This window comes from Neofelis nebulosa, chromosome 8 (assembly GCF_028018385.1).
Source record: "Neofelis nebulosa isolate mNeoNeb1 chromosome 8, mNeoNeb1.pri, whole genome shotgun sequence".
Lineage (NCBI taxonomy): Eukaryota > Metazoa > Chordata > Mammalia > Carnivora > Felidae > Neofelis > Neofelis nebulosa.
Window position 1 is genome coordinate 110,675,593 of NC_080789.1, and position 12,745 is coordinate 110,688,337.

The window sequence follows — 12,745 nt, forward strand, 5'->3', positions numbered from 1 at the left end:
CACACTGTTGTAAAATCACCAGCAATCTATATTTCCAGAGCTTTTTCACCATCCTAAATTAAAACTCTACCTACTAAACAACTCCCTGTTCCCCCTCCCCTCAGCCTTTGGCAACCACCATTCTACTTTGTCTCCATGAATCTGACTACTCTAGGAATCATTCAATACTTGTCTTTTTGTTCTGGCTTTTTTCACTGGGGACATGGCAGTGAAGCTGACAGTCCTATCCCAGAGTCCAGTGACCCCAATAACCAAGAAGGTGGGGCTGCTGTAGGAGACTCCGAGGCTTCCTGAGATGGGGAGCCCTCGTGGGGGAAAGGCAGTTACAGGTGGACGTTTTATGTCTGAGACACCCCAGAGGATGCCATCCATGCAGGAAGTGCACCCGCCTTTGTGAAGTTCAAAGGAAACAGCATTCAGATAAGAAATGCGAGTGTCTGTGACACACAAAACAGAATTAAGCATGGATACGATGACCTGGGGATACAGCTTAGGAGAGAGGAAAAAAAAGGGCCAGGTCAGAGCCTTAAGAGCCCCTCCTGTTTTAACATCTGGAGAGGGTGAAGGAGCAGCGAAGAAGTAAAATCTACAATGTTCTGTGCTTAAGATGTGTATACTTTGAAGAAGAAGCTACAAGGCAAACCTAGGTGTTTCTAAGTGCTGAATTAGGCTTACAATATTACACAGGTGTCAAAGAAAGAAACGGAAGTGGTCCCTTTCACAGTGAAAAATAAAATTAAAGATGTGAAAACACTTCAGGCAGTGCCCGTGTGGGTGGAGAGGGGCAGGGGAGGCGAAGGGGTGAAACAGGAGGGAGAGTAGGGAGAGAGAGGGAAAGAGGGCAAGAGAAGGAGAGGGGAGAAAGAGAAGAAGGGAGGGAAAGAGGAAGAAATGATCCTTAATGGAAGCAAAACTCCAGGCCGATTAAGAAAAGTCAGACCGGGGCGCCTGGGTGGCTCAGTCGGTTGAGCGCCGACTTCGGCTCAGGGCACGATCTCGCGGTCCGTGAGTTCGAGCCCTGCATCGGGCCCCTGTGCTGACAGCTCAGAGCCCGGAGCCTGTTTCAAATTCTGTGTCTCCCTCTCTCTGACCCTCCCCCATTCATGCTCTGTCTCTCTCTGTCTCAAAAATAAATAAACGTTAAAAAAAATTAAAAAAAAAATGTTTAAAAAAAAAAAAAAAGAAAAGTCAGACCATCAGCTCGCAGCTCCTCCACAGAGTCTCCCGTGGTTCTCTTGATCCCTAAATCACAGGCAGAGGAGAGTCATATGCTTCCTCCAAAGCAGCAGAAGTCATGGCTTCTTTTGCCAGTTTGTATTGGTCAATTGTCTGGGAAGTTTGGAGGAGGGTTCAGAATGTTTTCTAGGGGTTTTGCCAAGATGGGGTGGTGGCGGGCACTCAAATGTTTGCTGAATGAGTAAGTAGATGAACAATGGTTCTTTTGCTTTAGAAAGGTTACTGTTCTGCTTTTAGGGCTTTATTAATGAAAAAATAATTTTTTAAATCTTAAAAACCTAGATTCTTATGGGTCATCTCAGATACCAGGTATTCCTCAGAACAGATCAGGGGCACTATACTAAAAGACAAAATCATGAGACGAAATTACTAACATATTTCAAATCCCAAAGACAAAATAGCCAATAAACTGTTAAGAAGAAGTCCAGTCCTAAATGTACTGAAAGTAATAAAATAGGAAACCATTACAGGTCAAGTCTACTTTGACTTACCCCAAATTAGTTTGGGTGACCCTCCCATTCACTCCCATTGCTGTGTTTTTCTCAGTATAGCATATGTAGTTGCCTCACCAGTCTCTCCACCTAGTAAGCCACAAATTCCCAGAGGACAAGGACTGCATCTCATTCCCACTGTGTGCCCAGAATCTAGCACAATGCTCGGACAGGGTGTGACCTCAGGCTGCTTGTTTAACAGACACATCATCCTGCAGAACAAATAAGGAATAGCATCTACAGAAGAGCTTTGGCTCTGGAATAAAGCAATAGGAGGGTACATTTTAGTGTAGGAGATTTAGGGAAGAGAATAATCACAAGAAAGGGAACTGCATTTATGAAGGCAGAGTGGACTTAAAGGTAAAACTGAGTGCTTGGTTTGTAAGACAGGTGCAGTGGTGAACAAGGAAGTTCAGAGGACACAGCCCCAGAGAGACAGGGTCCACTCTACTGTGCCAAGTGCAGAAAGTGAAAAAGGCTTTCAAGTAAGCCCCAGGAAGTCACAAAACATGGCATGCTAACTGAATCCTATGGACCTTTGTGGGAGCTTCCAAATCTCTCTCACTGAACAGTAGCATGACATAGCATTTGGCTGTGACAACTACTGGTGAAAACAAGTAGGTGATTGAATAGAGCTCAATGATCTTTTCAATTTTTGAAGATTTTAGCTTTTAATGGCATTGATTATATTAAATGAACAAAATGAGTGAGCTAATGTTTAGATCGTGACTTTTATTTGTGTGAAAATTAATTCTTCAGGTAAAGATCGAGGCCAGGTCAAGCAGAATTTCAGCCAGATTCTGTCTGTCTTTGGGACCCCAGATTGTGTATTTTAAGGCTGACAACTAACTCTTTTCATTTTCCATCAAGAGGAGCTACACTTGCAGTGGGCATAGCATAATGTATAAACTTGTCAAATCACTATGTTGTACACCTGAAACTAACGTAACATAGTGTGTCAACTATACTCAAAAGAATTAAAAAGTAGAATCATAAAATGTGTAATAAAAGTGAACTAAGAGCAGAAAACTAAGACTGGACCTAACTAAGCTTCCAGATTTTTAAAGCATGAGAAAAAGGAGGTTGTGAAACAACATTCACCCTACACCCAAAGACTCTACTCCTGTCCATAGATAAAGTAAGCAAATCTCTCCCAGCTCCCCACTGAAACAGATTCTCACTAGCTCAATGCAAATGGATGGCCACTCAATTTTCTTCTTACTTACTTTATACCATAGTTGGTAGACATTAATAAGCATGCTAGATGATATTTAAGATAATATTTAATGCTAAGGAGAAAGGGGAACCCTGTTACATTGCTGGTGGGAATGCAAACTGCAATAGCCACTCTGGAAAACACTATGGAGGTTCCTCAAAAACTTAAAAATAGAACTACCCTACAACCCAGCAACTACACTACTAGGTATTTACCCAAAGGATACAAAAATACAGACTGAAAGGGGTACATGCACCCCAGAGCCCAAATGTCTGTTGACTGATGAATGGATAAAGATGTGGTCTGTATATACAATCTACTACTCAGCCATCAAAAAGAATGAAATTTTGCCATTTGCAACAACCTGGATACAACTAGAGGGTATTATGCTAAGCGAAGTAAGTCAGAGGAAGAAAATACCATAGGATTTCACCTATATGTGGAATTTAAGAAACAAAACAAATGAACATAGGGGAAGTGGAAAAAAAAAAGAGAAGGAAGCAAACCATAAGAGACTCTTAACAATAGAAAACAAATTGAGGGTCGATGGAGGGAGGTGAGGGGGTGGGCTGAAATGCATGATACTTATTAAAGAGGGCACTTGTCAGCTCAGAGCCTGCAGCGTGCTTCGGATTCTGTCTTCCTCTCTCTCTGCCCCTTCCCCACTTGTGCTCTCTCAAAAACAAACTAAAAAAAAAGGGAGGGCACTTGTTATTGATGAGCACTGGGTGTTAATATGTAAGTGATGAATCACTAAATTCTACTCCTGGAACCAATATATGCTAACTATATGTTAACTAACTAGAATTTAAATAAAAATTTAGGGGTGGAAAAAAAAGGAAATTGGTTGAAATACAAATTCTCCAAAAATAAATTTAATGCTAAAAAAGAACCTAAAAAATATCATTCCATGTCTGATCTTCCATTAGGTCTAACTAAAGGAATTAGATATTACAATACACTCCATTACCAAGGGAAGCAGGTTGTTATGTTAGGAGATGAGGCATTCATAATAAGCTCCACTTAATAGCATGCAATTTAGCAGAACTTGTCAGTAAGGCCATATTCAAGGGTCAGCTGCAATTTCTTTACTAAACTCCCAGCTGGGTATTTTAATTCTCTGCCAAGAAAATAATAATTGATTTTTCCTAAACAATATTCCTAGACTATTCATTGCTAATAGGACATTCTTGCTCAATTAAATTTTCAGATTAAAATTCATGAGGACTATCCTAAGGAGTCTCTAGAAAATATAGGTTAGTGAGCAATTAGAGTTACAGAGTATTCAGTTGATCACACACAATAAAACTGTTCAAAGGCATGGGGGAGGAATAAAAAGCAAATACAAATACATATATACCAAAATCTTGATGATACTGAAATTATTCCAATCCTATTTTAAAGAGTTAATCTAGAACTCCCAAGGAAGATGGGGTAGGAGGACCCTAAGCTAACCTCCTCCCATGGATACAACTAGGTTAACACCCACATCAGCATAATAACCCAGAAAACAACCTGAAGACTGGCAGACCAAACTCTCAACAGCTAAATGTAGACAAGAGGACACATCAAGAGGATAGCAAGGGCAGAGATGCGGTTGGGAGACAAATGGACTTGTAGGACTGTCCCCAGGAGGGAGGGGCACGTGGGCATAGAGAGGGGAGAGAAACAGAACCTCACACCAGGGAGCTTGCAGGCGGAACTCACAGGTGAAGACAAACCCCAGTAACACTGGGCTTTGGAAACAAGAGGGGCTGAATTTTGCAAGTTCTTACAATCAGTGGGGTTTAACACCACCTTCAAAATCAGTGGGTTCAGCTCTGGGAGAGCAGAGGAGTGAAAGGAAACTGAGTCCCTGCCCTTTAAACAGCACAGTAAACAGCCCCATGGAAAATAACAGCATAATAATTGCAGTCTGAAAAATGCCTGGGGCATAGGGGTGGAAGATTTGTTTACTAACCTCAAGCATGTCCGGAGGGCAGAGATCCTTGGGAGACTTCTCCAGGAACAAAGGAGCTGAGGGAGGGGGGCATTTCCCTCCCGTGCTCCCCAGCATAAACACATGGACACCTGCTGGAACCGCACAGTGCAAACATTCTCCACCTAACTTGCTCACTGTGTGCCCCACACTTCCACATTCTCCTGCAGACATGCCACCTCCAGCCAGGCCTCTGCTCCAGATGTCCTTCCACAACAGACCCAAGCAAACCTTGCTAATACTGCATGTCCTGAGCCCAGGTGCTTCTGCAAATCTACCCTCTCCAACCTGGCAGGCCTCAGTCCCCGAGGCTTATGTCCCCTACCTTAGCGGACCAGCACAAACCTTGCTAACAATGGTTATCTGCACCTGTGTTCTCCTGCCATCTTGTCCTCTCTAATGAGGTCTGGCAGTATGCAAAGAGCCCCAACCAGGACTAGCACAACCCCAAAGTGACTGCTGACCCAGGAACAGGGAAGATAGTCACACATACCAGTTCGACTGTGGCCCCAGGAGTGGGCTGAGGGCAGACATCTGGTATGACTGCAGGTTTCCCCCCTCCACCAACGAAAATGTCTCTGGCAACAAAACAGGGAAAGCCCACTGCTGTTCGGTGCTACTACATCTCTGGCAAATGTTTAGTCTGACTCAACTCAAGCCCAAGGCAGTCCCAGACTAGCCCACTAACAACACAGGGACTAAGCCTTCCCAAAACAGGCAAAGAGAGCCATTGTAGACAACTAGACTGAAGGCAAAAGCGGCTTAGCCACAACAGCAGGGCACACAAAACACACATGGGAGATACCCCTGAAACGCCAGATTCTGGTGACAGAGGACATTGCACTTCAGGGCACTACAGGACCTCTTCTTCAAAAGGCCACTATTTTCAACAGCAGGAAATGTAGATGTACTTTCCTAATACATAGAAACAGACACAGAGAGACAAAATGAGGAGACAGAAGAATACGTCCCAAATGAAAGACCAGGACAAAATCACATCAAGAGACCCAAAGAAAACAGATAATAAGCATGATAGAAAATTGAAAATAATGGTCATAAAGATACTCACTGGACTTCAGAAAAGCATGCAGGACTTCAGTGAAACCCTCAACAAAGAGATAGAAAACATTAAAAAAAACCCAATCAGAAATGAAAAACTCAGTAACTGAAATTGAAAATACACAAGATGGAACAAATAGTAGACTAGAGAAAGTAGAACTGATGAGCAACAAGAGGACAGAGTAATGGAAAGTAATCAAGCTGAACAGGAGAGAAAAAATAACAAAAAAATGAAAATAGGTATGGGGAATTCAGTGACAACATCAAGCATAATAACACTGCATTATACAGATCCCAGAAAGAGAAGAGAGAGAAAAAGAGGGCAGAAAATTTATTTGAAGAAATAATAGCTGAAAACTTCTTGAATCTGGGGACGGAAACAGAAATCCAGATCCAGGAGGCATAGAGAGCCCTCAGCAAAATCAACTCAGAGATCTAGACCAAGACACAGTAATTAAAATGGCAAAAAGTAGTAATAAAGAGAGAATGTGAAAAGTAACAAGAGAACAAAGACTGCTACATATAGGGAAACCCCATTAGGCTATCAGACTTTTTAGCAGAAATTCTGCAGGCCAGAAGGGAGTGGCATGATATAATCAAAGTGCTGAAAGGAAACAACCTGCAGCCAAGAATACTCCATCCAGCAAGACTATCATTCAGAATAGAGGGAGAGATAATGAGTTTCCCAGACAAACAGAAGTTAAAGGAATTCATGACCACTAAACCAGCCCTCCAAGAAATGTTAAAGGGGACTAAGGGGATTGTTTTGAATGGAAAAGAAAGACCATAAGCAAAAGTAAAAAAATAAATAAATAAATAAATAAAAATTAAATTAAATTAAATTAAAAAATGGCAGCACAAAAAGCAGTAAATTAAGTATATTTATAAAAATCAATCAAGGGATTCACAAAAGGATGTAAAGTATACACCATATACCTAAAACATAACAGGGAAAGTAAAGAATGGATTCAAACTTAAGTGATGATCAACTTCATACAGACTGCTATATGCAAAAGATGTTATATACAAATCTAATGGTAACCATAAATCAAAAACTGGTAATAGACATGCAAAAAATAGAGAAAGGAATCCAACACACAAAAGAAATCCATATCACAAAAGAAAGCCGATAAATTATGAGCAAAGAGAGTAAGAGAAGAAAGGAACAGAGAAGAACCACAAAAACAACCATAAAACAAGTAATGGCAGTAAGTACGTAACTTTCAGTAATTACTTTGTTTTTTTTTTGTTTTTTTTTTTTAACATTTTTTATTTATTTTGGGACAGAGAGAGACAGAGCATGAACGGGGGAGGGGCAGAGAGAGAGGGAGACACAGAATTGGAAACAGGCTCCAGGCTCCGAGCCATCAGCCCAGAGCCCGACGCGGGGCTCGAACTCACGGACCGCAAGATCGTGACCTGGCTGAAGTCGGACGCTTAACCGACTGCGCCACCCAGGCGCCCCTCAGTAATTACTTTGAATGTAAATGGCCTACACACTCCAATCCAAAGACACAGGGTGACAGAATGGATAAAAAAACCAAGACCCATCTATATACTGTCTATAAGAAACTCATTTCAGACCTAACAACATATACAGATTGAAAGTGAAGGGATGGAAAAGTACTTATCATACAAATAGAGTGAAAAGAAAGCCAAGGTAGAAATACTTACATAGGACAAAATGGAATTTAAAACAAAGGTGGTAACAAAAAACCAAAGAGGACACATTTATAAAGGGAAAAAATCCAACAAGAAAATATAACAATTGTTAACATTTATGGACCATACATGGAAGAACCCAAACACATAAAGCAGCTAATAACAAACATAAAGGAAGTAATCAACAGTAATAACAATAGAGGATTTTAATACCCCACTCACAGCAATTGGTAAATCATCTAAACAAAAAATCAACACGGAAACTAGCTTTAAATGCAATATTGGACCAGATGAATCTAACAGATATATTTAGAATATTCCATCCTAAAACAGCAGAATACACATTCAAGTGCACATGGAACATTCTCCTGAATAGATCATACATGAGGCCACAAAACAAGTCTCAACAAATTAAAAAAGATCAAAGTCATACATGCATCTTTTTTTTTTTCTAATGTGTATTTTTGAGAGAGAGAGAGCATGAGCAGGGGAGGGGCAGAGAGAGAGGGAGACAAAGGATCTGAAGCAGGCTCTGCACCATTAAGAGCATCTTTTCTAACCACAGCATTATGAAATTAGAAATCAACGACAAGAAATGTTCTGGAAAGAATAGAAGTTAAAACAGGTTACTAGACAATGAATGGGTCAACCAAGAAATCAAAGAGGAAATAAAAAAAATACATGAAGATAAATGAATTTGAAAATACAATGATCCAAAATATCTGGGATGCAGCAAAAGTTGTTCTAAGAGGGAAGTTTATAGCAATACAAACCTACCTCAAGTAGCAAGAAAACCCTCAAATAAACAACCTAAATTTACACCTAAAGTAACTAGAAAAACAAGTACAAATAAAACCCCAAAACAATACGAAGAACTAAATAATAAAGATTAGAGTAGAAATAAATGCAATAGACACTAAAAAACAACAGAACAGATCAATGAACCTAGGAACTGGTTCTTTGAAAAGATCAACAAAATTGATATACCTTTAGCCAGATGCGCCCCTCCCCCCCCCAAAAAAAACAGTGGGAAAGACTCATATTCAGAAATGAAAAAGGAGAAACAATAACCAACACCACAAAAAAATAAAGAATTATAAGAGAATATTATGAAATATTATAAAGCTAACAAACTGGATAATGTAGAAAAAATGGATAAATTCCTAGAAATGTATAACCTCCCAAAACTGAAACAGAAAGAAGTAGAAAATTTGAACAGACCAATTATCAGCAATGAAACTGAATCAGTAATCAAAAAACTCCCAAGAAACAAAAGTTCAGGACCAGATGGCTTCACAGGTGAATTCTATCAAACATTTAGAGAAGAGTTAATATCTATTCTTCTTGAACTATTCCCCACCCCCAACAAAGAAGAAGAAGAAGAAGAAGAAGAAGAAGAAGAAGAAGAAGAAAAAGGAAAGATTCCAAATTAATTCTATGAGACCAACATTACTCTGATTACCAAAACTAGATACAGACAACACACACAAAAAGAACTACAGGCCAGTATCTCTGATGAACACAGATGAACATAGACTCCTTAACAAAATATCAGCAAACTAAATCCAACAATACATTAAAAAAATCACTCACCACAATCAAGTGATATTTATTCCTGGGAAGCAAGGGTAGTTCAATATTTGCACATCAATCAATGTGACACATTACATTAGCAAAAGGAAGGATAAAACTTAAATGATCATTTCAAGTCATGATTAAAAACCCTCAACAAACCTCAACATAACGAAGACCATATATGAAAAACCTGCAGCTAACATCACCCTCAGCTTTTCCCCTAAGGTCAGGTACAAAACAAGGACATCATTCTCATGTTTATTCTACATAGTACTAGAAGTACTAGCCACAGCAATCAGACAATAAAAAGAAATAAAAGGCATCCAAATCAGTAAGGAAGAAGTAAAACTTACACTATTTGCAGATGACATGATACTATCTATATACAAAAAACCTCAAAGACTCCACCAAAAAACTGCTAGAACTGATAAACAAATTCAGTAAAGCCACAGGGTACAAAATCAATGTACAGAAATTTGTATTGTATTTCTACATACCAAGAAGGAACCAGCAGAAAGAGAAATTAAAAATCCCATTTACAACTGCACCAAAAATAGTAAGATACCCAGGAATAAACCTTTCCAAAGAGGTAAAATACCCCTACTCTGAAAACTATAAAGAAACTGAAGAAATGAAAGAAACTGAAGACGACACAAAGAAATGGGAAGACATTCCATGCTCATGGTTGCAAGAACAAATATTGTTACATGTCTATACTATCCAAAGTAATTTACTTAATGCAGTCCCTATCAAAATATCAACAGCATTTTTCACAGAACTAGAACAAACAATCCTAAAATTTGTATGGAAACACAGAAGACCCCAAATAGCCAAAGCAATCGTGGAAAAGAAGAGTAAAGGTGGAGGCATCACAATTCTAGACTCCAAGTTATATTACAAAGCTGTAGTAATCAAAACAGCATGGTACTGGCACACACACACACAAAGACACATAGATCAACAGAACAGAAGACCCAGAAATAAACCCACAATTATATGGTCAATTAATCTTCAACAAAGCAGGAAAGAATATGCAGTGGGAAAAAGACAGTCTCTCCAATAAATGGTGTTAGGAAGCTGGACAACCACATGCAAAAGAATGAAACGGGGCCACTTTCTTACACCATACACAAAAATAAACTCAAAATGTATTAAAGACCTAAAACCATAAAAATCTTACAAGAGAACACAGACAGTAACTTCTTTCACATCAGGCATAGCAATTCTTTTTTTTTTTTTTTTTTTTTTTTTTAAGATATGACTCCTGAGGCAAGGAAAACAAAACCAAAAATAAACTCTTGGGACTACATAAAAATAAAAAGCTTCCACACAGTAAAGGAAACTATCAACAAAACTAAAAGGCAACCTATACAATGGGAGAAAATATTTGCAAGTGGCATATCTGATAAAGGGTTAGTATCAAAAGTATATAAAGAACTTAGAAAAACTTCAAACCCAAAACCAAATACTCCAATTAAAAAATGGAGAGAAAACATGAACAGACATTTCTCCAAAAAAGACATACAGATGGCCAATAGACACATGAAAAGATGCTCATCATCACCTACCATCAGGGAAATGCAAATCAAAGCCGCACTGAGGTACCAACTTAAACCTGTCAGAATAGCTGAAATCAACAATACCGGAATCAACAGGTGTTGGCAAGGATGTAGAGAAAAAGGAACACTCATGCGCTTGTTGGTGGGAATGCAAACTGGTGCAGCCGATGTGGAAAACAGTATAGAGGTTCCTCAAAGTGTTAAAACTAGAAATACCCTATGATCCTGCCATCACACTACTGCATACCCAAAGCATACAAAACACTAATTCAAAGGGATACATGCGCCCCAAACTTTATTGCAGCATTATTTACAATAGCCAAATTGTGGAAGCAGCCTAGTGCCCCTTGATTGATGAATGAATAAAGATGATGTCGTGTGTGTGTGTGTGTGTGTGTGTGTATATATATGGCATATATATATATGTGTATTGCATGTATACATATATATATTGCATGTGTATGTGTGTGTGTATACAATGAGATATTATTCAGCCATAAAAAAGAATGAAATCTTGCCCTTTGCAATAACATGGATGGAGCCTAAGAGTATAATGCTAAGCAAAATAAGTCAGTCAGAAAAAGACAAATACCATATGATTCCACTCATATGTGGAATTTAAGAAACAAAACAAATGAGCAAAGGGAAAAAAGAGAGAGACAAACCAAGAAACAGACTCTTAATTATAGAGAACAAACTGATGGTTCCCACAGAGGAGGGGTGCTGGGTGAAACAGGTGATGGGGATTAAGGAGTGCACCTACCATGATGAGCACTTAATGATGTATGGAATTGCTGAATCACTATATTGTACACCTGAAACCACTATAATACCGTAAATTAATTAACTGGAATTAAAATAAAAACTTAAAAAAAAAAGAACAAGGAAAATCTGAGAAATAATTACAGACAAGAGGAGCCTAAGGAGACATGACAACTGAATGTACTGTGGTATTCTGGATGCGATCCTGGAAAAGAAAAGGGACAATGGGTAAAAACTAAGGAACTCTGAATAAAGCACGAACTTTAGTTAATAATGTTTCAGTATCAGCTCCTTAACTGGAACAAAATATCATACAAATATTAAGCCAATAATGTTTCTGGATGTTATATAATATTATAGATGTAATAAACTGGGTGTGAGATATATGGGAACTCTGTACTATCTTCACAATTTTTCTATATATCTGAAATAAAACCTTACTCAAGAAAATATATCTATAAAAATTAACATACCAAACAACATACCAAAATATATGCAATGAAGCTTAGAGGGAAATTTATTAAATTCCTATATTAAAAAAGGAGTATCTCAAATCAATAACTAACCTTCCACCATAAGCTATAATTTCTCTGGTTAACTCCCACTTGGGTATTTTAATTCTCTACCAAGTGAAATAATATACAATTGATTTCTAAATAATATCTGTAAGAAACTAGAAGAAAAAGAAGAAGAGCAAACTAAAACTAAAGCAAGCAGTAGGAAGGAATTAATATAGAGAGGAAATAAATGAAACGGAGAATAGAAAAATAGAAAATCAATAAAACTGAATGTTGGTTCTTTAGAAAGATCACTAAAGGGGCGCCTGGGTGGCTCAGTCAGTTAAGTGGCCGACTTCGGCTCAGGTCACGATCTCGCCGTCCGTGAGTTTGAGCCCCGCGTCAGGCCCTGTGCTGACAGCTCAGAGCCTGGAGCCTGTTTCAGATTCTGTGTCTCCCTCTCTCTCTACCCCTCCCCTGTTCATGCTCTGTCTCTCTCTGTCTCAAAAATAAATAAACGTTAAAAAAAAATTTTTTTTAAAAAGAAAGATCACTAAAATTGATAAACCTTTAGTCAGACCAACCAAGAAAAAAAGAAGACTGAAATTAGTAAAAGCAGAAACAAAATGAGGCATTACGACAGATTTTACAGAACTAAAAAGAATTTTAAGAGAATACTATACACAACTGTTATCCAACAAATTGGATTA

General features: G+C 38.6%; 1 protein-coding gene across 6 annotated transcripts in view; it reads right to left on the bottom strand.

Moving 5' to 3' along the window:
- Window positions 1–12,745, bottom strand: part of CCNY (cyclin Y) — a 318,450-nt gene that overhangs the window by 16,318 nt on the left and 289,387 nt on the right. The gene's annotated exons all lie outside the window — the stretch shown is intronic.